General features: G+C 44.5%; 1 long non-coding RNA gene across 1 annotated transcript; it reads right to left on the bottom strand.

Annotated features, from left to right (window-relative positions):
- Positions 1-1067: 1067 nt before the first annotated feature.
- Positions 1068-2756, bottom strand: LOC121321132. The gene is made up of 3 exons (XR_005950917.1): positions 2635-2756; positions 1708-1757; positions 1068-1142 (listed from the first exon to the last, which is right to left on the bottom strand). It is a non-coding gene; the product is annotated as an uncharacterized LOC121321132 (long non-coding RNA).
- Positions 2757-24299: the final 21543 nt, after the last annotated feature.

The raw sequence follows: 24299 nt of genomic DNA, 5'->3' as shown, positions 1-24299 counted from the left end.
GCCTCTCCCTAGGGATACAATGCACTTACCCTGCTTTACCACGGTCAACCACAACTACAACTTCACCAGACTTATCTGTGATGTATCATGCTTTTCACTATGCATTTCATATGTGTGTCATCTTGCTATGCTTTTACTGTGCTATACGACAGTGAACTTCCATTAAAGGAACATCAATTAAATAACTCTAAATTAAACAATACTATTATGGACACAATATAGATAAAAAAAGTTAAGTACTGCAGTACTGCTGCATTTATCACCTGTGTTTATCTGGAGTGGTATTTGTATGTGACAGTTGCAACTAAGCAATCATTTTGTAGTAGTTTGGTTTTTGGGGTTTTGTTTTGTAAATGACCATCAGTACAGAAGGACCATCTGTCTAAAGTGAGCCCTCTAAGGTATCCGTGAATATACAATTAATTCCATCAGTTTTGTTTTATAGGGAAGTTGTAGGTTAACATTATATATTATATAACTCTATACATATGTACATAAACTTCTGATATAAATCTTAATTAGCATTTGCTTATTGTTTTAGTTGTGACTGACTTACCCCAGAACCCTGTGGTACAGGTGTATCTTTATCCTTAGCATAATGAAACAAGAACTACAAAAAAAAAAAAAAAAAAGGTTTCAGTGTATTATAAATAGTAATACACTAATAATGTACACATTGAATAATGTTGATAAATAAAACAATTTAAATATGTGACTTACCCTTTTATACATGTCCTGAATATGTCCCTGTTGTTAAACATGTCGGAATATTTCAAATGATAATAATATGTTAGTATATTTCAATCATTATAAAGTTAGTATTATATATATATATATATAAAGATATATTATCTATATTAGATATATTTGACTAAGATCTATATCTATTCATCTAGAATATATATCGATGCAAAATTTTATATTATATATAAGATACGTCTTTACAGATATGGAACATTTCGGTAAAACATTTGATAAAACGTTTCCAATATGAAAAGTTTGACCAAAAGGAAAAAAACAAAAAGTATAAAGAAGTATAATGAATCGGGTGGTTAACATTGTATTTTCTTATGAAAGAGGAATTTAATTACCTCTGGCTGATTTGTATGTGATGTCTGCTGACTGTAACATAAAGCCAATCTCTGCAAAGAAAAACATTATTTATACACAGTCAACAAGTTATTTGAACGGTTACTGTTCTAAGTTTGATAATAATATTCAATGAATGTATAGCTATGGCCAAAAGTTTTACATCACCTAAAATTTTAGAATTGAGATATACAAGACAAAATAATAAAAAAAAAAACTACTGTATATGAACATACTTTAGATATTTTATTTAACATCATATAATCAAATAAACTACAAAATAATATCTGCTGGAAGCCATAACAGTAGTATTTCATGTTAGATTTTGAAATTTCACATTTTTCAATTTTTCGTTTTTCGTTAAGTATATAGAAAACTACAAAGCGGTGTGTAATTCAACATGTTACGTTACATTATTCAACAGGCTTCATTAAACTCTATGAAGCAAAATGTGTTAATTATATACGGTGATGTAAAACATTTGGCCATACCTGCACCCTATGTGCGGTATCAAGTAGGCTACTATTCTTTCAAGTTTACGGTTTCCGTTTCAATTTCAGCAATTACATTTTCAATCAGTCACATGAACATACTGTTTGAGTGTAACTACATTAATACCTCGCTTAAAGGAAGGTGGTCTGAATAGGCTGTGTAGGGCAGCGGATAACCTAAAATAAAAATAAAAAGTACATGAATGCCTTTACAGTAATCTTGCTCAACACGCACCCTTCGCAATATAGGATCAATTATTTTCAAGGTTTGACCCGTTTTAATCTCAAATATGCACAAATGTGAAACTTTGTAAAACTATTTCTAACCGCAATATTTAACCGAGATATCATGCAAATGCGTGTATCTCGCATCATCCCCGCATCATCCACGTTATCTGACAAGTAAGCTACACTCATGCCTTTTCAACCATTGTATTTTCTGACTAGCAAGACTGTTGTGCTGACAGCCTGCCAAAGAAGATAAAAGTGTATTGGACAGGAGAAGATACAATCTACAGTTAAGACAACGAATTAAAGAAGTGTGGCACACGATAGAAAACCAGTGCCAGACCCCCCCCCCCCCCCCCCCCCCCCCCCCCCCCCCCCCCCCAAAAAAAAAAAAAACAACCCAGATTAACATGTCTAAACATTAAACAATGGTAACTTTGCTGACAATATTGACAGATTTGTGTTTTATTATTATTTCTATTCGCTTTATTGAAATGCTGTAACTGTTCTACACATTGTACTATGGCATATGCTGCCATACATATGAAGAACAGTAAACGTGCTTTTTGTGATTTTAAAGAATCAAACAATTAAACTAAAGATCTGTTAAAAATATGTTGCACATTATTTATTTTTAATTCTCAAACGTTTGTTTTTAGAATACAAGGTTCTTTACCAAGTTTTACATGCCGTGAGAACAGCCAAAGCAGAACATTACTACTCTCTTCACTGAGCTAACGATACCAATTGATTTATGTTGATACCTTATATTTTCTCTAAAGGAATCACGTTATACGCAAATGGCAAAATATTACACATTGCTTACCTGAACTTGCTGGAATTGTATAAAGGCAGTAAATGGCAAAGAGAACATACACCTGATGCAGACTTCTCATACTCAGTGCTTTGTTGTTGTTCGTATTTAGTACTCTCCAGCTCGAGCCGCTGTTCGACATCTTACACACTCTGGAAATGGACAAGGTTGTAATCCAGAGCAGACAGCCCACGAGACACTTTTAATCGCCTTTGGCTATTATAAAGGACTGCTTGTGTAACCAATCAGCACCCTGTTGGAATCCCCTGTCGCCTATAAAATGTCATGATGATCAGCCAAGATCTTTCACAGTAATTGGTCATGTTCTTGTTATTTAGAAATCGAATAAGATCAAGAAAAGTCCTTCATTATAAAAGTAAGTTTTTTTTTTTCCTTATTAAAGTGAAAGTACTGTTTTACTTAACTTTTTCTTTTACCTTTAGTTGGACCTATTCAATTAAAATGACAAATCTCAGTGCAGAACATAAATCATTTACTGCTATGACTTAATAAATGAAGGTCCTAAATTCTTATCTTACTGTATAGCAACATGTATAGCCTTGCATCTATTTTGGCGTTGCCATTTTATTATTAGGCTTCCAAGCCAGAATGGTTGGAAGCCTATTGTTCTTGTAAAGATTACTAGGCTTCCAGGCCACAGGCTGGGAACCATATTGTTATTGCTGTGTTTATTTTTTATTTTATTTTATTTTTTTCTGCCAAAACTTGCTCAGAAACTAACGAAATTCGGTAGGATGGTAGATGTTTATGGGAAGATGGAAAATCTAATAAACATATGTTGTAAGTCACATGGTTTGGCAGCCATATTGTAAAAATTTGTCTTTTGAAAATAGCTTGCTGAAAGTGCTAAAAGTTGGTATAGTTGTTGAGAGATAGTTCAAGATTAACTGGTGTTCATAAGAAGCTGATAGGTTGTGTGGTATGGTGACCATGCTGCATGAAATCAAATTCGCACATTACAGACATCATAATCACAAACTACAAAGACCTTCTTCTCCTAAACCGCTAGTCCAATTGAAACAAACCCAAAGGCACATATGATCATAGTGTGGTTGTCTTTTTAAAGGGAAGTTGCTACAATAAAAAAACATGGCGGCCACGTTGGATGACATCATCAACATACAAAACTGGCTACAAAAACCTTTGTCTCTGAAATTGCTAGTCCGATTGAACCAAAAATTGGCACACATGATCCTAGTGTGGTTGTCTTTAAAGGTTGTTCAAGGGAAGTTGCTACAATAAAAAACATGGCGGCCACGTTGGATGACATCATCAACATACAAAACTGGCTAATAACTCCTTACAGAGTGCAGATAGGGCCACGGTTACTATGAAACACATATAGTAACCCATATATGCTCTATCAAAAAAAATGTCATAGCCTGTGACCTCTGACCTTTACTAAAGATCAAATGTAAAACTGCCTTATAACTCCTAAGACAGTGGACATGGTTACTATATAAAAATGCCAATATGCACTATTTGCTAAAGTGTTTGGTACCTGTACTGTTACTGGCATTCTGCACTATTTCCCAAACTGTTTAGTACAGGTACTGGCATTCTTCACTATTTGCTAAAGTGTTTGGTACTGGTACAGATACTGGTACTGGAAACCATAAAGTTACTGGCAACTCTAGTTATTATTATTATTATTATTATTACATCTTCTCCGACTGGACCATTTCAAGAAAGATCGAGAGCAATGGCAGAGGTGGGAATGTGTAAAGGAGCGATATGGGCCATACGTGGGCTAGGGCGTCAACGACTAGTGGACCATCGGGTGGAGCCGCCGCACCGATGGATGCGGGCTCTCCCTCGAGATTCTCTATGATTCTCCACATATACATATACATTATAAACACTCGTTTTACACAGACCTGTTTTTATCCCGTGTACCAATGACTATACACCAACATTTAACACACCACACGCAACATATAACAGATAATATACACAGGGGCGGGCACTTTGTCACAGGTGTTTACAGTCATTGGAGTGTTTTTTTAATCCTATGTTAAGCTGCTTTAACTATGAGTTTATGAGTTGCCATAGAGTCCTGAAAAATGACTTTTTAAACTAAAATCTATCCTTGTTAATCAATCACATTGTTAATACAATTGTCAGTACCTTGTCGAGTTTAACAGATGTGAAAATGAAATCCCTGCTTGTGGTTCCTGCACTTCAACACCCAATAAAAGCTTGTTAGCACATAGTTTGCTTTAAATGTGCCCTATGCCTATATGGAAAATTGGATACATTTCATAAAACATTGAAAAGGTGTCTTCAAAAGAAAACTCACCAAAAGAAAACTGAACATTTTCAATTAAAACAAACTCCCACAAGGGGTCAATTCTCCAGACACTTTACTCTATTTGCATTCATTCTCTTTCTTGAAAGGGATCTGTGGTAGTGTCCTCATATACTTGCTACAGGTGGATGAGGAGAACACACAAGAGACTGAGTTAGAGAGGTTGTTACACCGACACAGGCGCACAGGATTTAATTAATAAACACAAACAAAAAGTAAACAATAATGTCACGTAACACTACCAGCAATGGCAGCACACACAGGACGATACAAGACTGTACAAACACTAAAAATAAAACACAACACAACAATCTATAAATCAAAGGTGCCGTGAAAACGGCAGGCCTTGCAGCAGCCCCGATCATAGTGATCGTTCCCTTTCAATTCGAAGATGGCCACCAAACATCGTTATGGGATACTCTCCTGCCTATTGGTAGGTGTCACTGAGCTCTTTCTATAAAAGCTTCCGATAGGCCCCCTCCCCTCAGTGACCCCCTTGGTCCCGCCTCCCGAGGGTATTTAACCATCACGCAGGGGAGGTTCACAGAGGTAAGACCTCTGTGTTGCATTGAGCCTCTTTTTCTTCTAAAAAGTGCTGCGTAAGCTACTACTAGTTCCCCTGCACTTTGTGCTGAAAGCTGGCCATTGCCGCTTTTCCCAGAATCAGTGATTTAAAAATTTGTAGCCTTTTTATTCTATTTCTGACTATCAGCACCTGCTCGCTTCGCGTGTCAGGCTGCTTCTTTCTGTCTGTCCATCTTAGTATGGTAAGTATTATTGTTAAGAATTGTGTGTGTTTTTCACTCTTTCTTACTTCAGAGAGCATTATTACTCCACGGGACCGGGCTTGCCTTGTTCCCGTTGTCGAGTTTTGCCCACCAGCCACCTCCAGGCCGCGGTTGGGCCTTGTTTTGATTGTAGGTACGCGTCCCCATACTCGCACAGAGCGCCAGTCACTCTGCGGCTGCTTTCAGCCAGGTCAGCCATATACTCCTCACCGAGGCGTCCCTCGTTGTAGGGTTGAGACGTACGTGGGCTGCGCAGGCCTTCACCTTTGGTGTAGGTCGCTCAATCTACAGACAGTGAGCTCTCCCCCATCTGTAATGTAATTTTAACTGTTTTTTGTATTTTAAAAACTGTTTTTATTACTGTGTGTGTAAGTCAATTGTCCGCCGTGGCTTCGGCCCTGTCCCCTTGTTGTACGCTATGCGCTCCTCAGGCATGAGACCACGCTGTCCTGGTGTTTTTTTAATACCGTGTTGTGTAAGACTCTGCCCGTGCTACTTCGGTACCACAGTGCGCATGGTGCCCATTGTCACTGTACTGTTATAGGCTAGTGCACCAGTGCAGCATGGTACTCAGTGCATGTGGTGCATGCGGTACTCGGAGCACTCGGTGTGAGCGGGGCCTGGGGCGGCATGGTACTTGGTGCATCTGTGCACGCAGTACTCGGTGCAAGCGGTAGCCTGGTGCTCAGTGCACGCGGTACTCGGTGCACGCAGTGTATATTATACCGGTGCTGCACGGTACATGCAGTGCTCGGCGCACGCGGTGCCGGTGCATGTGGTGCCCGGTGCAAGCGGCATGCACAGTGCTTGGTGCACGTGGTGCGCGCGGTGTTTATTGTTGCACAGTACTCGGTGCATGCGGTTCACGTAATACTTGGTGCTCTTAAAGCCGGTGCCACACGACTCCCGGTGTCCACGGTGCTCGGTGCATGTGGCGCACAGTGGTGTTTAGAGCGCACAGTGGTTTTCAACCCAGCGCTATGAAGGCCTCGATCATGCTGTCTCAACCCTAAAAGGCGCCTGCAACATCTACGCGGCTTTTCAGCCTCGCGTGCTCGCAAGTCGCCTGGAGAGAGTCGCACGGGGGCATTCTATTGTCCCCTGCTGTGGGCCCCTCCCACTCATGCCTCCCGAAGCCGTCACAGAGCCCTTCCGGGGAGATCCCCTGTGCTCAGGCGTCCGTTTCGACCCGCAGCCGCTCCCCGTCGTCTCCGGCTAGACTCATGAAAAAGTCTGCCGTGGACCCCCGTGTGGCGTCCCGCCCACCTCCTGAGCCGGTCACAGTCTCTGTGCCGCCCGCTGACCCCTCCAGGGGGGTACAGGGCGAGCGGATCGACCGGGCTCTCTGCTCAGATGAGGACGTGCTTTCTATCGCCGCCTCGTGGGGGGAGTCTGCTTTCCCTCCGGATATGGAAGTTGAGGCGGAGCCTGACTTCCGGGGTGACATGGCCCCTAATTCCGAGGCTGCCTCTGGCAGGGTCCATGCCCGCGCTTATGGGGAGTGTGGCGGCCTACTTGCAGGTCCCCTGGACAGCAAGTCTTTCGACCACATGACGTGGCTGCCTGAGCTCCACCCTTCCCAGCATTCCATGATTTCATGGAGGAGGTGCATTCCTCTTGGAACCACCCTGCTACAGCGCCGGCACAATTGAGACATGGTTCTCCTCTGGCCTCACTGGAAGGGGCAGAGAAGCCTTGGTTAAGGCTCTGCCGGTGGGAGGTATGCCCAAGGACCCTGTGTGCCTGAACCTGCATGTCCTTAGAGCCTATGTGGCAGGACCCCAAAGTACCGGTTCCCACAGCCCCATCAGGTGACCTTATGCACTGCCTACAGGCCTCATCTCAGACAAGAGGCAGGACCCTTCCTCAGCGTGGTGGATGTGGCCGTAGTCAGCCCAAGGTTTCCGCCCTATACAACCGCCACCGCTAGACCCACCCCAGTCTCAGCTGCCCCAACAGGGCCCCTGAAGGCTGAAGGCCTCAAACCCAATTCAAGGCACAACAGCTGCACTACTGGCACACTTGCGCCTCTGATGTGTGGGTGCTTGCAACCATACAATATGGTTATGCGCTTCAGTTTCATTTTGGACCTACTCCTTTTCGCGGTGTCACGACTATGTTTGTGACAGGTCCGCTTCAGGCCTCGGTGTTCCTGACTGAAGTGGCAGCTTTGCTGGGCAAGCATGCCATTCATCTTGTAGATCCTACCTCTCTTGGAGAGGGGTTCTACTCGAGATACTTTCTGGTTCTGAAGCGGGATGGTGGCTTTTGCTCCATCCTGGACTTGCAGTTTTAAACCAGTTTCTAAAACAGAAGGGGGTTCCACATGTTGACTCGTCATCACATACTCCAGTCTGTCCGGCCAGGCGACTGGTTCAACAGTGGACTTATGGGATGCGTATTTTCACGTTCCCATTCGTCCACAGCACAGGAAATACGTCCTCTTCGCCTTTCAGGGCAACACGTATGAGTTTTCTGTGCTGCCGTTTGGTCTCTCCCTAGCTCCCCGTACGTTTTCAAAGTGCATAGATGCTATCCTTGCCCCCTTGCGGCTGCAAGGAGTCTGAGTGATGAATTACCTCGACGACTGGTTGATCTGTTTCCAGTCGCGGGAGGGAGCGGTGGCCCAAACGGCGCTATTGACGGAGCATCTAGTGAGGCTGGGTCTCACCATCAACGATGCCAAGAGTAGGCTGATGCCAGTGCAGTGCATAACGTATGTGGGGCGCTGGCTGCACTCCACCACAATGCGCGCATACTTGTCGGACGACAGGGTAGCAGCTTTACAACACCACCTCTCCCTGTTTTGGCAGAGTTCGAAGGTGTCCCTTGTTTTGTGCCAACAACTTCTGGGTCTGATAGCAGCAGCAGTATCAGCCATCGAGTTGGGTTTATTATGCATGCTGAGTGTATTTTGTGTTGTATGTTGTGTGTTAATGTTGTTGTGTAGTCATTGGTACACGGGATAAAAACAGGTCTGTGTAACACGAGTGTTTATAATGTATATGTATATGTGGAGAATCATAGAGAATCTCGAGGGAGAGCCCGCATCCATCGGTGCGGCGGCTCCACCCGATGGTCCACTAGTCGTTGACGCCCTAGCCCACGTATGGCCCATATCGCTCCTTTACACATTCCCACCTCTGCCATTGCTCTCGATCTTTCTTGAAATGGTCCAGTCGGAGAAGATGTCAGTTCTCCTAGTGGCCCCCAGGTGGACCAGGAGAGTCTGGTTTTCATCCCTGTGCCAGTTATTGAATGGCCAGCTCTGGGAAATCCTGCTTCGCCATGATCTTCTCAGTCAGACGAGAGGCACACTTTGGCACCCGGAGCTGGGCAGGCTCCAGCTATGGGTCTGGCCCCTGAAAGCGACCTCTGGTCAACCTTAGGGCTGTCAGACGCAGTCGTGGGTACGCTGTAAAATGCTAGGGTGCATTCCACAAGGTCACTGTATGCCTATAAGTGGAAATGTTTTCAAGGTTGGTGGCGTTCTAACGGTCATGATCCAATCTCCTGTCCCATTCCCGCCATCTTGCAGTTTCTGCAAGATCTGCTTGAGGCTGGTAGATCACCTTCCACACTGAAGGTTTACCTAGCGGCTATTTCTGCTTGCCATGACCCCTTTGACTCAGTGTTTTTTGGCTACCAGGTTTCTCCGAGGCACTCAGAGATTGCGCCCTCCTAGGAGGGCCACTCTCCCCAAATGGAGCCTTGAGATTGTGCTGGAGGCTCCCACGCAGGCCCCGTTTGAGCCTATATACTCCATTGAGTTGAAGCATCTGTCTATGAAGACAGCCTTCCTCTTGGCTATCACCTCCACAAAGCAGGTTAGTGAGCTGCAGGCACTGTCTGTGCATAGCTCTTGTGTGCGTATTGATGGTAGTAGAGTGTCACTGCGTGCAAACCTTGCTTTTCTCCCCAAGGTGGTTACAGCCTTCCACGTGAATCAGTCCATGGAACTGCCGTCCTTTCATCCTCCACCGTTTGCGAAGTTGAACCTTCTCTGCCCAGTTCGGGCATGGAGGTGTTATGTGGATAGGACAAGAGCGCTGCGTCAGTCTGACCAGCTCTTCGTCTGCCATGGAACACGGACCCTGGGACAGCCCCTCTCCAAGCAGCGGCTGTTGTATTGGATTACGGACACAGTCTCGACTGCATATAATAGTGCTCTCCCCACCTGAGCAGATAGCCGCACATTCCACGAGAAGTGTGTCTAAGTCATGGGCCCTGTTCCGAGGTGCCACCATGGCTGAAATTTGTGATGTGGCTAGCTGAGCTACTCCGCATACCTTTGCCAGGTTCTACTGTCTGAATGTGGTAGATCCCTGTGGCAGATCAGAGCTCTGCCCTTTATAAATTGGCAGGGATGGGGTTAAATTCCCCTACCTGCCTGGATTTATTGTGTTCAGGTGGTTGGGGTTGATTAGTTGATTAGCATAATTAACGATCAATCAGCACCCAGCCACCTGACATAAAAGGAGGCTTCATCTTCCCATTAGGGAGAGAAGGGAGCTGAGGAAGCAAGCAGACGGTTGTGCGTGTTGTTTTTGGTTTTGGTGAATTTTTTTAATCCACTGAAGGCATCGCCCAGCCTGGAAACCTTTATTTTTGTAAGTTTTGCTTTTTGTTTTATTATTTGTGTTTAAATATCTTTATTTTTGCCCTTGTGCTATTTTGTGTTTATTTAAAATTAAAGTATTATTTTTTTTGAACTGCAGTCTGTCTCTGGGCCTTTATCCACTCGCCAGCCTGTCACAATTCCTCATTGCCCTTTGTGAGCACTAGGGTCCTCAAGGTTACATGCTGACGCCGCTGACCTTGGTCAGGCAGAACTTAGCATCCCTCATATGCTGCCGTTCTCTCTTCCCTCTGGTACATGTTTCCCATAACCATGTTTGGTGACCATCTTCGAATTGAAAGGGAACGTTAGTTTACCTACCGTAAACCTGGTTCCCTGAAAGAGAAGATGGCCACCAACTGAAAGGTCGCTTCGGTCGACATCATGGTTTCGTGAACCTCCCCTGCATGACAGTTAAGTACCCTCGGGAGGCGGGACACAGGGGGTTACTGAGGGGAAGGGGCCTATTGGCAGCTTTGATAGAAAGAGCTCAGTGACACCTACCAATAGGCAGGAGTGTATCCCATAATGATGTTTGGTGGCCATCTTCTCTTTCATGGAACCAGGTTTACGGTAGGTAAACTAACGTTATGTTTTTATACTGACGCTTCACTGAAACAATTAAATCAATTTATTTACAACAATTAACCTAAAAATATACAATAAGCTACATATTACCCATGTGCAGGACTTTCGCCCTGCCACAGGATCCTTTATTACAACATCCATTTTCTTTAAGAGCAAGTAGATTCAAATGTCATTTCATATATTTGCTCACCCTTTCCCTTGTCATTTTATGACATTTATGATCGTTGAATGTGGTTTAGGGTTCTGATGCTCCAATATTTTAATTTTTCTATACCTGGTTTTACTTGCCTTATCTGAGCAGCAATCACCCCTGTAATTAGATATTTTCTGTATTTCGATGGTGATAACCCCTATGATCGCTAGAAATATCAACGCAAAACAGTAAGGCTTGTCAGAATGTTGTTATAGCCATGATTTACACTATTAAATGATACAGATTTATAAGAAATAACTATTTTCCTTTAGATTTATAAGGATTTATTCTAAATAGTATTAAATTCCCATTCAACATGTCTTGCTTTTACTGTAGGTTTATGACAGTCGACCTTGCTAGCCTATTTTGACTGTATGAGTCACTTGCCAAGACAGTTAGTAGGCGGTTATTTCTTATGCCTATCTCACAGCATATTCCAATTTACAAATGTTGACATGGTTGATCCTGTATGTAAGTTGCTCATTAAATTGCACTGAAAGGGGTTGTGTGTTATTGCTGCAATTACCATTTTCACACTGTCAGTCTCCTAGTTCTGGTGGACTTAAATGACTTATTTTATTTTATTTTTATTTTTTTTTGTGTGCTATGATCCCAGTACAGCAGAATGTAAAACAGCAGGTGTTCAAAATTAGATTCACTGTATTACCAGGTGTAGCGGAGTGCCCCCCCCTTTTTATTATTTATTTTATATTATGATTTATATGTATACATGACAACGAAAGCCAATAATGTGTTATTGTTTTGTATATATATATTTTAAAAAACTCATGAGGATGCGGAAAAGGCGCAGAGCGGGGCGGGTCTTCGGTCTCAGGTCCAGTCGCCGGTTACAGGTCCAGTCACGTCTCTACCACGCCAGATGTTTGTCACGCCTTTCTGGATGAGGAAGGGTGGTGCTTCTTGTGTGGCGAGGTCAGGTATTGTGCCTCCCCAGGCTTAGCCACTGTGTTACAGGGAAAAAAAAGTGCTGAAAACTCTTCTCAATGGACAATGCACACAGCTGTTACACTTTACAGTCCAAACGGACATCCAGCGTGACGTAATACTGAGTGAGAGACGTGAAGTATGGCCTGACAGCGGTAGGGGAAAGGAAAAAAATAATTTAAAAATTAGCTATTTGTTTTGGTCGCCCTAATTTGTTAAATGGTTAAATGGTAATTAAATTAGTCAGGATTTGTGAGATTAAATAAAATGGTTTGCTTTGCTTTGAACAACCATACGTACCAATGAAAATATATATAGTTATTTATATTTATAGTCCTTTGCTTTGTATTTCCTTTTTTGTTTTTAGTCGTAAGTGTTCTAAATAGAATAAATAAATAAATAAAAACTATTTTGCACAAGTGTGTTTGGTTATTGGATCTTGTGTTTAAAAAAATTGTTCTTTATTTTTTGAAAATAAAACGTCAATGCACGAATAAGAAATCAGGTTGCCAATTGCACCACTGTGATTACTCACCTTAAAAAAAGTTACCATTTCCATCCCCTCCCCAAAAAGAATCCTGGCTATGCCACTACTGCTGTGAGGGTTTATTATTTAAAAATTAAAATATATATTTTTATGTTTTTCGTAAGTGGGTAGAGAATATGTAAGTGCGCAGTTTATTTCAAACCTTAATAACACAATCAAAGAGTGATCCCTCACCATTATATTTGTTCTCGTGTGAGACTTTCACTTTCAGTCAGTGAAAATATGTGGTAGCATATGCAAAACTGTAAAATTCTGGTAATCTCACCGTTGAGTAGATTGTTTATGGAAGGTTCCCAGCCCAGAATAAAAAAAGGAGACTCTCATTCTCTGAACTAGGAGGGCTATCCATGCCTATTCTATATTATTTGGCTGCAAGGCTGTATTCAGCCCAATACTGGATTTTCAAAAATGTTAATGCCGGATGTACCCAAGTTTATCCAGGAAATTCATCCGTCAGTCCCCATTGTATAAGCCAATGATTGCATGATGATGTATCACCCCACTTTGTCCAATGGCTGCACACAAAGCGATGTTGCCACCTCTTTGTCCTGGGACCTCCATTGTTGCCCGTTTTCCTATTATTTTTCTCCCGTGTCTTCTCGTGTTTGCCAGATTGAATCTGGCCTCATCCACAAATACATATTGATGGGGAGTCGCACTTGAGTCCAGCTCCATGATCCTCTGAAGAAAGATAGAAAGTGCAGTATTACAGTAGTGCAATACACTATGAAAGTATACTGTATAAGGATGGAGGAAAGTTTCCATTACAATACATATAGTACGCAATGTGCTCAACACAATGAGAAAAAAATGCCTGTAAAGAAAATATGTAGCATTTGTATTTATATACCTGAGCATACTGATTCATTCACGCTGTCATTGTTCCTGTCATATGGCACCCTGTACACTTGTTTCATGCTTACTGCATTTCTCTGCAGTACTCTACCTATTGTGGCAATACTGACATTGACATATTTGCTGATTTTCACATTGTCAGCAATAATCCTCTCTCGGATTTCCCTCATCCGGATAACATTATTTGCCCGCACCTTATTTACAATGGCAGTTTCTTGGTGTTCTGTGAACATGTGTCCTTGGTCCCCACTGTGTGGTCTTCTCTCAGTCCTAGAGGAGAATTTCCATGAACAACAATGTCCATTCATTACAGGGATTGTACAGTACAGTATGCTGTAGTGCACAATTACATTACTGTAGTGTTTGTGCTGTGTAGAGATACAGTTCTTACCGATTTTCTATCCTAAAGATTCTCATGACAGATGAAACTGTCGATCTGGATAGATTTGGCCATGGTTGATTACTTGGTCCACAATTGTAGCTCTGATTTCATTTAATAAATTTGTTGTTCTGATATGCCTTCTTTGATGACCTTGCGCTCTTCTCCCTTCCCTCACATGCACACCCCTTCCTTGCACCATTTCTCTCTGAGCTCCATTTTCTTCTGCCTTCCCTGAGGCTTTCCTATATCTCCTTATATAGATGGCTTTGGGCTGATTGATCGATGAAGGATTATGTGCTATTGTGTCTGCTGAACAATTCACACAATTAGAACTAATTTCCTTAAATTGCAAACAATGTGTGAACAATGTGTAGACACAGCATTCTCACAGGAATCTTCACTGATGACATTTTTGTTAAGAGTTGTGCAGGGCTAAGGATATGCTATTCATGTACAAAGAGTAGAAAGGGATTAGATGTTCTGAAAATGAGTTTCAGAAATTGAAAACTGATGTCATGCGTTAGATATCTTTGACCATAGTTTCCAAAAAAGGGAGTTAGCGGTTGAGAAATGTTGTAAGGAAAAGTTGAGTCAGGAATATTAAAGGATTACTATTTTGTGTTCATATTAGTTTTTTCCTCTTTTCGTATTTAGATATACAATATAAGAAATAAATAACAGCAAAAGGCATCAATGTGAAATTATTTACGGTTTGGTAAAGAGCGTACAGTCTTAACATCATTCAGTATCATCACCACCGAGTCTCTCATCTCTCTCTGGCCACATTATTATTTCATCTACATCACAGCGGATGAATCTTCTCTCTGGCAATGCACTTAGGAAGAAAACGCCTACTGTGACATATCCAGCCTTAACAGGCTTTAGGCCCAATGTCATCACAGGCACCCTCCATGGCCTGGAGAAGTGTAACCCTGTCATGGGGGCAGTGATCATATACGTTCCATCTCCAACAGGAAAAAAAACCTCCTCAGATTGAGTTGAGGAAGGGGAAGTAGGGTGGAAGAAAATGGAAGGAAGAAACATCACGTTGCGCAAACCACTGCTGCTCTCGCAGTGCACTGTGAAAGTAACATTAGTTTTACTTACCTATTTTCAGTGCACTATGTATATATAATCAATGCAACAGTTGAGCGTGGAACATTTAGCTGGACGATTGTCACAGCTTCCCTAATTGTCAGACCCCCGGTTGATGACATGATCAATAATTGTTGCACGCATTTCATTTGAAACAATTGTACTTGCCGTGGCTCTCTCCCTTGTAGGCACTGACGTGCAGCCATCATTTCAATTTCACAATGTCTATAGCTTGTGGCAACAATGACTTTACCTTTTACATAGGCCTTTAATACATCATTCCCAGGTGAAAAAATGTTTACTGAGAATTGCTGATTTTCCAGGTGTGGATTATTTGTTTACATAAATGAGTGTAGATTGTTGACGGCTGCGGAGAATACCTTCATTCTGAGGACGAATCATTCAAATTAGAAACTTGTGTGTTAGCAATGCAATTGTATTAAGAGAGCTGAAGAGTTTGTTTAGGATTTTGCATTATGTGTGTTAATAAGTAAAATGCAGATAGTTTTGCAAGTTAGTAAACTGTTTTGGTATTTGTGTTTGCTGTTTTGAAGATTGTGATAATAGCACTGGTAAATTTATGATAACAATTGAGAAAAACTGTAATAAAATGACAATTGTATAAATAAGAACACAAATAAAAAAAAAAAAAAAAAAAACTATGCAGGTAATTACATGAAAAAGACAAAAAGTTGGTGAATAATCCAGTGAATAACCACAGTTGCTTTAATGCATTTTTTTTTCAGTTTCAATGGGAAGATAATTGCCTCTTATGTGCCTCTGTGGTGCTTCATATACTGGAGATCATGGGAATAATTTACATTATGAAGCTGCTTGTAAATTACTGTTGCTGCTGTTTACAGCAATAACTATAAACATGAATAAAACATGAGATATTATATGGAGTTTGGTAGATCAGGGTATTATTTATTTACTGTATTTCTTTAAAACATGAAAGTTTATCTTTTTGTGAATGTGTGGGTTGCAGTGCGTAGTGAAAGGGTGATGCAAGAGCTCCGAACAAGGACAAACACAGAGTTCACAGTTCAAGTTCTTTCTTTTAAATTTCTCGACAGTCTGCTTGGCCGGGTTTAAATAATAAAGCTGGCTCTACCCAACAATGGGTATCGCCAGCGCCAAAACCAGGGGTTGCCATCCCGAAATAATACTTACAAAGGTACAGACACAACATAAACACAGACACCTCTCCGGACAGTGCATGCTCTTAGTGCAGGTGCGATGCTGGAACAGTGATGTTAGTTAAGTGATGAGGTTCACTAGAGGGTTGACCACTGTGGCGTACTCAGGGATGAATCAGCGGTAATTACCAGCCAACCCCAAGAGAGACCTCATCTGGGATTTGGTTTTCGGGATCGCCATGTCCATCAAAGCCTGGACTTTGGTGGGAACGGGTTTCACCTGCCCATGTCCCATAATAAATCCTAAATATTGGGTTTCTTCTTTGGCAAATGCACATTTACCCAAGTTGGCTGTCAGCCGAGCTACTCTCAAAGACTGCGAGATGACTGTGACCCTAGCCAAATGCTTCCACCAGGTGGAGCTGTAGATAACCACATCATCAATATACGCTGCTGCATATGCATGATGTGGCCATAAAACCTGGTCCTTTAATCTCTGAAAGGCAGTGGGTGCACCATGTAGTCCAAACGGCATGGTTGTGAAATGAAACTGACCATCAGGGGTAGAAAATTCAGTTTTCTCACGTGATCTACTGGTTAAGGGGATCTGCCAGTATCCCTTCGTCAGGTCTAAAGTTGAGATGAATTTCACCGTTTCCAGTCTGTCAAGGCATGGGGTAGGCATCGAACTTGGCCATAGTGTTTACCTTACAGAAATCAATACAGAAGCGTTTGGTGCCATCCTTTCTGGCAACTATCACAATCAGACTGCACCACTCGCTCTATCACCCAATCCCGAGCATCACCCGTACCTCTTTGCGAACGCCACCTTGTCAACTTTCCGGGATTCGGTAGGGTCTCTCTCTAACTGTGATACGTGGGGGAGATACAATGTCACATTCAAAGAGATTAGTTCTGCCAGGCACATCAGAAAAAACATCGCTGAACTCCTCAGTTAACCTGCGCAGATCTCTTTGCTGATCTTGGAGTACCTGTTCCCCCATCGGAATGTTCTGTATGCTAGGGGCCTTTATACAGGGTCAAAACATCGTCTACCTCACCTGGGGCTATAAATAAGGCCTTCTTTGCATGCCAGGGCTTTAATAAGTTGACATGGTAAATTTCCTGTTCATTGCGGCAATCGGGCTGCCGAATTTCATAATTGACTTTCCCTATAGCCCAAATCACCTCATATGGCCCCTGTCATTTAGCATATAGCTTGGATTCCGACGTGGGAAGAAGCAGCATTACCTTGTCCCATGGTTGAAAGGTCAGAATCTGTGCATTTTGGTTGTAATGCTGCCGCTGCCGGTGCTGAGTCGATTTTAGATTGTCCTTGGCCAAACGACCAACCAAATCCAGGTGATCATGGAGTAGGAGCACATGCACTGCATTTTTGGACGAGCCTTTGTGCTCCTCCCACCAGTCTCTCAACAGATAGAGGATGCCGCAAGGCTGTCGGCCGTACAAGAGCTCAAAGGGGGAGAACCCTGTTGAACTCTGTGGTACCTCTCTCACTGCAAAAGGGAGGTAGGGAAGAAGTGATGCCTCTAAGCATCGACTTCAAAGTCTGATTAAAGAGCTCCAGCAAACCGTCCATCAGTATTTTGTATACTTATTGAAATGTGTTGGACAAGAAGTTAGTTCTATGATCAGTCAAAATCTGCTTGGTGATCCCTACTTTAGCCATAATCTGCAGTAATTCTTTTGCTATCGCAGTGGCACTAGTGGACCTCAATGGACCAAAGGGGCAGGGCGCACCCGACCCGGCGCTACCCGCTGGCAGTCTGGGCATGTGGCTACATATTTCAACACATCTTTATGAAGTCCTACCCAATAAAATCGTGCCAATATTCACTCCCTTGTCTTGTCAGCTCCGAGGTGCCCTGCAAAAGGGATATCATGCACCAGCCTCATGACATCCAGCCAACAAGACGAGGGAACCAATAATTGTGTTACATTGTGTGCCTGTGGCAAGGTTTACCCTATACAGTAATTACCCCTTGATAATGAAATGTGGAAATACTAGCGCCCCAGCACCTTCAACATCCTTACCTTCAATAGACTGGACCTGTCCCCAAGTGTGTACTAGTGAGGAGTCATTATTTTGGCCCCACACTAAGTCCATGCTTGAGTGCCACATGAGCGGTATATTGAGAGGGGCCGGAGTAACCTCTCCCTCTTGGTCACATTGTATTCCGACCCCCTTTGACTGGCATTTGTTACATTATAGTAGGCTCCCTTTCTGCTTTTTCTGCCACGTTTAATGTGTGCTGTTGGGACTGCCATTAATTTAACCAATTCTTTATAGTTTGGCCAGTCTCGACGCAGAATTACTGGATGTGGTAGCCTTTTCGCCACCCCAACCTTTTCGCCACCCCAACTACCAGGTGATGGTTTATCGGACCGACCGATAAGTATACTTTGACTGTGGGTTATGTTGCCGTATCTCCATGGATACAGGAGATAACCTAGCTGGTGGCACCTAAAACAGGTAGGGAGAAAGGAGGGCACAGGGGTTAGATATTTGTCCCGCTGCTGGTAAGGTAATGGGGTGGGGGAAGCACCTCTACCCCAGCTAGGGAACAACTTTGATCTCCATGGAAGGGAGGCAAGATTGCCCAATGGGGCCAGCGGTCTAGGAGGTCATTGATCCGTTCCTGGTGGTGGGGGTAGTGGAGCAGAGAAAGGTGGTGGTGCTCGGATGCTCCACTGAACTGGAGCGGTGAGCAGCCTGGACTGGGCTGACACCCGGGAGTCCTCAAACTCCTCTGCCAGTTTCATTGCTTGGTCCAGGGTGTTGGGGTTGTGGAGCTGTATCCATGCTTCGGTCTCGGCGCTGACCACATGGCAAAACTGCTCTATTACAATGACCTCCCCCATCTGTGCGCTTGATTTTAGCCCGGGAGTGAGCCAATGTACCATGTGGTCACACAGTGTTTGCACAACCACCCTGTGGCGTGTACTTGTGGACCTTTTGTACTCCCTGAGCCTCACATGATGGATTTCCTCCATTATATTGAGATGATGGAGAACAGCCAGCTTTACCAGGTCATATTGAATGGCGTTGTCATCAGACATTGCTTGGTATGCTGCTTGTGCTTCACCAATCAGACGGGGTCCCAATTGGCTTGCCCAGAACTGTCAATGCCATGACGTGGTGGTAGCCAGCCACTCAAATGCCACCAGGTATGCTTCTCGGTCATCCTCCACCGTCATTTTATGCGTCCTCGCCTTTTGGGGCGCCATAAAAGGTGGTGCTGCTGCTGCTGTGGGCGGTATCGCCAGCTCGACTCAGTCATGTTACGCTCCTCTCTCCATCTCTCCTCAGACTCCCATCTGCTGTCCAGCTGCACCAGCAGCACCAACAGTGCTGTGTATTCCTTCCCACTCTGACACTGTGTGTGGCAAAGTGGTGAGTAGATACAGGTGAGTGCAGTGCAGGTACAAATCACACAGACAATTACGAACAGGTGCAACGGTGTTTATTGAAATGGTTTACAATGTCCATAGCCTTATGGCGATTACCTGTAAATAATAAATGATGGAAGCGATACAGTGGCGTGTATCACTACAGTTTGTACAATCCCACAGGTTTGGGAACAAACAACGTTTACAAGGCAGACTAACAGAACGCTCATGGTTTGTTTTAAATGCAGGGTTTAAATGCACACTTTTAGGTTATTTTTCTAACCATTTACAAAGGAAGAGATTACTTTGCTATGCCCCTATTTTATACCCTCGCTCGTGACCCCTTGGTTAACGAGCGCATCCGCTTCTCCAATCCGCGGATGCCACGCCATTTCCCGTTCGAGTCATTGAGTTTGGGTACCGTAGCCCTGCCGACTTCCACCTACCCATGGGAATAAAGTGTCATGCCTTTTAGTCCAGGGTATTCTGTTCATCTAGTACCCTCTCAGGTCGGAAGGAAGATCTAACACCTAGCGTCATTCGATCTCTGTCACAGTCATTTTAGATAGTTTTGAGAAAATGAAGGACAAAGTTTAATGACTCCTGAAAAATCTGAACATTTTATTTTAACATTTGTTTTAATATGAAAAGGAACATTATAATGTGTTTTTCAAGGTCGCTTTGCTAAAATGACAATAATTAAACATGTATATATTTTATTGGCCAAAATATAACAGAGTCCACTTTTATTCGGAGCATTCTGGTGTTAAATCTCCCTCCCGACCTGTGAGGGTGCTAAAGAACGGGAGGAGAAGTATCTGGAAGGGCTGGACTGACAGTTCGTTTCCGACGGTCAGCCTGGAAGGAAGCGAAACTCTGTTGTAGGGCTGTATTGACCTGAAAGGTAAACGAGGGGCAGCTGCAAGTAATAAGTTTACCGTTTACCTAGATGTCATGCGGGAGTACATATAGGGGCCAGGGTAATGCTGATCTTTTCCTTTGTTTGGGTAAAACGTTTGGAGAGAGAAGGCGCGAGAGAGGAACTTGCAGTGTTTTGTGAGATACGTGTTGTATTTGTTTATTAACTGTCTGTGTTTGTTTCACTGTAGACAGTTAAAGCACTACTCCGGAGCTGTCGCAAAGGGTCAGCACTGTCCGGAGCACCCCTGCACACCACTGTATCCGTGTTTTCACCACCCACCCGCATGACTGCACTCACCCAGGACTGGTGACCGTCTGTTTGTCTTTGTTCGGGACTGTGCCCTATTTCTGTTATCCCCGAGCTCTACACATCGTTGTGTATTGCTGGGGATTGATTTATTTGTCGGTCACCAGACCTGGAAAAGAAATAAAGCACTTTTCACTGTATTATCGCTGTCTGCCTGTCACTCCTGCACCGCATCAACGCTACACCCGTTCCCCCTACCAACCACTTTGCCACACTCTTTTACACTTGACATTATATTAAAAGTTAAGTCTAAAGAGTCTTACAGTTTATGCAAATAAAAGTCTACGTTTGCTGTAAACAAAAAACCTGAGACAACACTGCCCCAAGACCTGTCTCTGACGCATCCGTCTGCAGGGTGAACCTCTTACCAAAATCCGGGCTGCATAGTACTGGCTTACTACACAGCCTCCGCTTCAAGGCGAGAAAGGCCCTCTGGCACGACTCCGTCCACTGAACCATATTTGGGGCAGCCTTCCGGGTGAGGTCTGTCAAGGGAGCAGCAAGCGTAGCGAAGCTCGGGATGAACTTCCTATAATAGCCCGCTAGTCCCAAGAAAGAGAGCACCTGGGTTTTGGTTGTAGGAACCGGCCAGGCATCCAAGGCTTTCACCTTAGCAAACGGCGGTCTGATCTGGCCGCCCCCTACTCGATACCCCAAATACTCCGACTCACTCTTCCCAATGGCACACTTCTTTGGGTTAGCAGTGAGCCCCGCCTCCCGCAAGGATTGCAGCACCGCTGCCACCTTACACAGATGACTCGGCCAATCCTCACTGTGGATAACCACGTCATCTATGTAAGCAGCGGCGTACTGCTGATGGGGCCGCAAGATGCGATCCATCATCCACTGGAAAGTGGCAGGTGCTCAGTGCAACCCAAAGGGCATGGTCCTAAATTGGTACAACCCGAAGGGAGTCGAAAACGCCGTCCTCTCTCTAGATTCCAGGGTCAGGGGTATCTGCCAGTACCCCTTCGTTAAATCCAGTGTCGTCATAAAATGAGCGGTGCCTAGACGCTCCAGCAACTCATCTACCCGGAGCATCGGATAAGCGTCAAACTTCGATTTCTCATTTATTCGTCTGAAATCAATGCAAAATCGAGTTGACCCGTCTGGCTTATCGACTAAAACTACCGGACTGTTCCAGTCACTTTGGGACTCTTCTATTACCCCCAGTCTCAGCATTTAGTCAATTTCTGCTTTTATTACCTGTCTTTTACGCACAGGTATACGGTATGGCCTCTGGCGAACTAGAGCCCCCGGCTCAATATCAATGTGATGATGGGCTACTCGAGTCTACCCCGGGACAGAAGAGAACACGTCAGGAAACTCCGCCACCAGACCGTGAGCCTAACATTTCTGCATTGGTGTCAGATTCTCCGCAATCTGTACTGATCCTTTTCTTGCCAATACAGAAAGATCAGGTCCCAGGTCTGTGACGTCATCTGCATGTGCCACTAGCAATGCCTCTGGTTGTAACCAAGGCTTTAAGAGGTTGATATGATAAATGTGTTTCTCTCTCCGTCACTCCAGCTGGCAGATCTCATAGTCCACCTTCCCAACCTGGCGTGTAACCTCAAAGGGTCCTTGCCACTTATCCAAGAGTTTCGACTCGGAACTGGGTAATAATAGAAGTACCTTATCCCCCGGCTGAAATGTGCGCAACCGGGCTCCTCAGTTGTACTGTGTCTCCTGTCTGTGCTGTGCTTGCTGCAAATTGTCATGCACCCATTTCCCAACAGACTCAAGACGTTTGCACAGGTCCAACACATACCGAACGGTATTGGTTGAATTGTCTTACTGCTCCTCCCACATTTCTCTGACCAGATCGAGCACACCCCGGCGTCTCCACCCATACAACAGCTCGAATGGTGAAAACCCCGTGGAAGCCTGGGGTACCTCTCTGATTGCAAAGAGAAGGGGAGGAATCAGGTGGTCCCAGTAATGCACATCACTACGAATAAACCTGGGTCTTATTAAAAAGCGTGGCGTAATCCAGAATGACAAGTAGGTGGGTGTATCCTGTCGATCTCCTCTCTAGTGGCCCAGCTATGTCCATCCCAATATGCTCAAATGGAGCTTTCACTAGGGGCAAAGGCACCAGTGGGGCCTGTGGAACGGCTCTAGGGCTGGCCTTCTGACATTCCCCACAACGTTCACAAAACCGCTTGACATCGCCATCCAGCCCCAGTCAGAAGAACTGTGACACAAGCCTTGCTTTAGTTTTATCCCTTCCCAAATGACCAGACAGGGGAATAGCGTGAGCCAGCTGCAACAAATCCTCCTTAAAGGGCTGAGGAATGAGCAACTGAAGACGTTCTTCCCCGGTCTGGGGTAATTTATCAACACGGTACAGAAGGTCTCGATCAATTTCAAAGTGAGGGTACGTGGCGGCGCGTCTGGGCTCGACCACCCGACCATTAACCACCAGTGCTTGGTCAAAGAGCCTGCCCAGCACGTCCTTACGCCCTTGCTCGAGTCGGAAGTCATGGGAGCGAGCTAAGAAATCAGCTCCCATGGCTTCCAACTCAGGGTCAGGTCGGTCCCGAGCAGAGGCAGCAGAGCCAGACCCCTGCGCTGGCTCCGCAACCTCCCCCCCAGACTCTTCACCAACCGCCCCCACCTGAAACTTCTCCAACTCCCTCCATTGCCAGCCCTCAGTCTTAGTGATCCGGCGCTCCCGTTTAGTTTTACGGGGTTTAAATTTATGGCAAAACCATTCAGGATTACGAAAGGGAAAAATCTCTCCAATTACTTCCTCTTTCTTTGCCAATAAAGAGGACGGGGCTGTCAGGGCAGCCAACCAATCTTTAAACTGCTCACAGTCCCGCCCCAGAACTACTGGTACTGGCAATCGAGGACATAATCCTTCCTGCACCTGCGTCACCTGCTGTCCAATAGTCATACTCACATTGATCTTGGGATAGGAGCGTACATCCCCATGAATACATTTAATATGCACCCGATGCAATATACGTTTGTGCCCCGGTGAGATTAGGCTCTCCTGCACCAGAAACTGACCACACCCTGAATCCAGGAGAGCCTGGGTTTTTGCACCATCTACTATCACAGGAATAACAAAACCTGTGTGCTGAAGTCACTGAGGTAATTGAATGCGCCTACCTGGTCGGCTGAGGTCACACTCCATCACGGGGCAGTCCAGGACGAGGTGGCCCACCTCCCTGCACGTCCAACACCTCAGTGGGCTGGTTTCTCTCCCCGAAGCTTTGGCAATGAAGCTTTCCCGCCGACACCCCCGACCAAATCCTGGACTACCCCTTCCCCCCAGTCCCTTCGCCCTCTCCGGGGCCAGTTGAGGGGAAGATCCGGTAGCCGCACTCCTCCCCGGCAGTCTCACAGGCGTTGGCTCCGCTGCCTGGTACTGCTCGGCTAATTCGACTGCCCAGTCCAGCGTATCCGGTGCCTGTCGTTGGACCCACAGCCGAGGTCCCGGGGCTAGACACTCCAGGAAGTGCTCAACCACAATAATCTCCACCACCCTGGCTTTGGTGTTCCCGTCCGGGTTCAGCCAACCCAGGGCGTAATCTTTCAGGCGGTGGGC

The sequence above is a fragment of the Polyodon spathula genome, chromosome 9 (assembly GCF_017654505.1).
Source record: "Polyodon spathula isolate WHYD16114869_AA chromosome 9, ASM1765450v1, whole genome shotgun sequence".
Lineage (NCBI taxonomy): Eukaryota > Metazoa > Chordata > Actinopteri > Acipenseriformes > Polyodontidae > Polyodon > Polyodon spathula.
Note: the sequence above shows the minus strand (reverse complement) of the source record. Positions and strands in the feature narration are given on the sequence as shown.